This window comes from Dasypus novemcinctus, chromosome X (genome assembly GCF_030445035.2).
Source record: "Dasypus novemcinctus isolate mDasNov1 chromosome X, mDasNov1.1.hap2, whole genome shotgun sequence".
NCBI classification, from domain to species: Eukaryota; Metazoa; Chordata; class Mammalia; order Cingulata; family Dasypodidae; genus Dasypus; species Dasypus novemcinctus.
The window spans coordinates 123,742,760-123,746,598 of NC_080704.1; positions in this window are offsets into that span (position 1 = coordinate 123,742,760).

The window sequence follows — 3,839 nt, forward strand, 5'->3', positions numbered from 1 at the left end:
GAGAAAAATGTATATCCTGCTGTGTTTGGGTGTAGCGATCTATATATGTCTATTAGATCGAGCTCCTCTAATATACTATTCAGATGTTTTGTTTCTTTGGTGATTCTCTTTTGAGATGTTCTGTCCAGATTTGATAGTGGTGTATTGAAATCCCCCACTATAATTGTAGATGTATCTATACTTTCACTTAGTTTTTCCAGCGTTTGCCTGACGTATTTAGAGGCACCCTTGTTAGGGGCATAGATATTTATGATTGTTCGATCTTCTTGACAGATTTTCCCTTTCACTAAAATGTAGTATCCTTCTTTGTCTCTCACAATTGTTTCACATTTAAAGTCTATTTTGTCTGATATTAATATAGCTACTCCTGCCTTTTTTTGGTTATTGTTAGCTTGTATGATTGTTTTCCAGCCATTCACTTTCAGTCTCCATGCGTCTCTGGGTCTAAGATGTGTCTCTTGTAGACAGCATATGGATGGGTCATATTTCCTTATCCAATGTCCCAGTCTGAATCTTTTGATAGGTGAGTTTAATCCGTTGACATTCAGTGTTATTACTATCAAGGAATTATTTGTGTTAGCCATATTTTGATTGGATTTGTGTTTGTCATATTTTGTTTGTATATATTTTTTTGTCTTTTTTGTTGTTGTTGTTGGTCTTATACTCTCCTCCAACTTTGCCTTTCCTGTTTTTTCCTTTCTTCCTGCAGAACTCCCTTTAGAATTTCTTGAAGGGGAGGTTTCTTGTTGGTATACTCTTTCAGTTTCTGTTTGTCTGTGAATATTTTGAACTCTCCATCATGTTTGAATGCTAGTTTAGCTGGATAGAGTATTCTTGGTTGGAAGTTCTTTTCCTTTAGTACCTTGACTATATCATACCACTGTCTTCTTGCCTCCATGGTTTCAGAAGAGAAATCAGCACTTAATCTAATTGAGCTTCCCTTGTATGTGATGGTTTTCTTTTCTCTTGCTGCTTTTAGGATTTTCTCTTTGTCTTGGGCCTTGGATAATTTGATAAGTATATGTCTTGGGGTGGGCCTGTTGGGGTTTATGACTTGTGGAGTGCGCTGTGCTTCTTGGATATGGGCATCTGTCTCTTTCAGTAGATTTGGGAAGTTTTCAGCCATTATTTCCTGCAACACTCCTTCTGAACCCTTTCCCTTCTCTTCACCTTCTGGAATGCCTATAATACGTATGTTTGAGCGTTTTGCATTGTCATTCAGGTCCCTAAATCCTAATTGGATTTTTTCTATCTTCTTATTGACCCCTTCTACTATCTGTTTGATTTCTGAGGTACTGTCTTCCACATCACTAATTCTCTGCTCTGTCTCTTCTAGCCTGCTGATATTTGCTGCAAGTGTATTTTTGATTTCTTGAACTGTGGTGTTCATTCCCATCATATCTGTTATGTTTTTGCGTATGTCTGCAATTTCCCCTCCAAGTGATGTCTTCATGTTGTTAACCTCTTTCATTACTGCATCAAATTTGTCGGTGATAAATGTTCTGAGTTCTTTCATTGCTTGTGCCAAGTTTTGCTCCCCTTCGTGATTATTGGTTTGTTGATTGGATTCAGTCATGTTTTCCTGATTATTGGTTTGGTTTGTAGATTTTTGTTGCTTTCTGGTCATCTCTTTATTTTGATGTATTTAATCAGTTCCTTAGCTTCTTTGTCTGCTTTTGGAGGTTAATTAGTTGTTATTTTTGCATAGGTGTTATATCTTCTCTTTGTCACTTTTTTCTTCTTACTCAAGTTACTTGTTGTTGGTTAAGTTCACTTTAGAAGAAAGTATTAGTGTTGGGAAAAGGCAATTGTGTCAGCAAGGGTAAAGTGTAAAGTGGTATTGGTAATGTATGTTAACAAAGCAAGAATATGAGATCTGGGAGGATGGAGGTTAGATTCATGTAGATTGTATAGAGTTATAGCTGTAGGTAGAGTATCTTTTATGAAGTAGATGACTGAATATAGGCGGAATATGGTATGAACTACAAAGCCATTGTTTTCATGAGAGAAGGAAAAAGAAAAGAAAGGTAATAGTTTCAAGAGTGGATAACAGACAAAACAGAACAAAGGTATTAGAAATTAAGAGTTAGACACTTTGTGGATCAAAGAATGGGAGGTGGGGGTTGGAATATAGGAGAGACAGTAGATGATAGTGGTTATCAAGATGCAGGGGAAGAGGGATAGTGTAGGTAGCCTAAATCAGTTCACACAGAAATGAGGCAGTGGAGGATGGGAAAACCCAGCAAATGTGAGGTGTTCCCTGTAGCACGTATTGTGTACTTGAATTAAAATAAAATAAGTGGAAAATGAGGGACAAGAGGGAAAGAGAGAACCGAAAAAAAAAACACTAATTATAATAAAGAAAAAAAGAAAGACTAGAAGAAAGGAAGAAAGAAAAAGAGGATAGGCAAGCGGTGGGGAACAGATGGGGGGAGAGAGATACAGGTATACACGTGTCACAATTGCAACACTATCTAAAACAACAACCAAAAAAACCCCTAAATATCTGTATATAAAAAAAAAAGGACTTTGGGGGAGACGCTAGGAGAAAAGACTAGGGGATAATGCAATATTAGCAATCAGGGCGTCAAAAAGAGTAAAAAATAAGATAAAGTGAAAATAAAAACAAAACAATATGAACCATTAAAGATAAAACGCAAACGTTGAGGTCCAGGGCACTCAAGGACCCCAGGTAGACCCCAGAGCGTGATGGATTGAGGGGTGGAAAGTCTGAGACACTGAAGACTCAAGAGGTGTGAGTCTGGGGTGTGGACCGCCAGAGTTCAGGGGACCCAGACCTGGCAAGCTCAAATCTGGTCCACAGAAAGCTTAGGAGCCCCGCAGTGCAACACAGCCCTCAGGGATCCCCGTAGCTGGGTGCCAGCCCTGTGGGGGAAGCCAGATCCGCGAATTTTATATTGAATTTCTGATCCCTGAAATTCACCTAACTCCTCAGGGTATCAGCCTTTGGACAGCTCCCTCCCTGTGCTCCCTCGCAACGGCCACTTGAGGGCGCCTCTACACCACGGCCAGTTCAATAACCCAGATCCCAAGCCCCGCCGGGTGGGGTGGGCTTCAGCTGGAAACGCCGAAAACAGATTCTAAGATCCGAAATCCCAAACTTCGCAAAATATCCTCCAATCAGCTTCCAGACGTGTCCTCCTCCCTCACTGCACCCTACAACAGTCTCCCAATTGTGTCCCCTTATTGTCCAAAATCCAATTCCGTTGCAGATTGGCAGCCGGACCTGTGGGGATGGGGCTCCAGGCGGAAGCACTGCCCCCCCTGTCCGGCGACCAAAAACGTCCCCCGCTTCACAAGAAAACACCGTCTGTCTCCCCAAATCAATCTGCAAAGGAGTCTTGTCCCAACAATCCCTCACCAGCCAGCCCAGTATCCGCGAATTTCTCAGCACCGCAAAGCCTCTAGTAAAAGGAAAAAAAACAAAAACCCTGGCCGCCGCGGCTCCGGAGCTTCAGGAGCACCCGCTACCGTGGCTCCGCCCACCCAAGGAGGGAACTTCCCGAGCCCAGCTGGGACCTCCGTTTATATATTATAGATGTATCCTCTCTGTTACCTTCCCACCGAATTGACGTCCAGACACCTTCCAACCAGCAAAAATCCCCGAAACAGCGCGGTCTCAAAGAGCCTTCAACGCTGCCCAGCCGCCCCCTGCAGAGACACTACCAGGCAAGCTCACGCAGCCACCATCTTGCCGAAAAGCCTATGTATGCATTTTTAAACCTTTTCAGAAAGATGAGAATCCAGGATTTTTAAAAAAACAAATCCATTTTATTGATACACATTAATGAAAAATACAATTCATCAAAATGTACAAT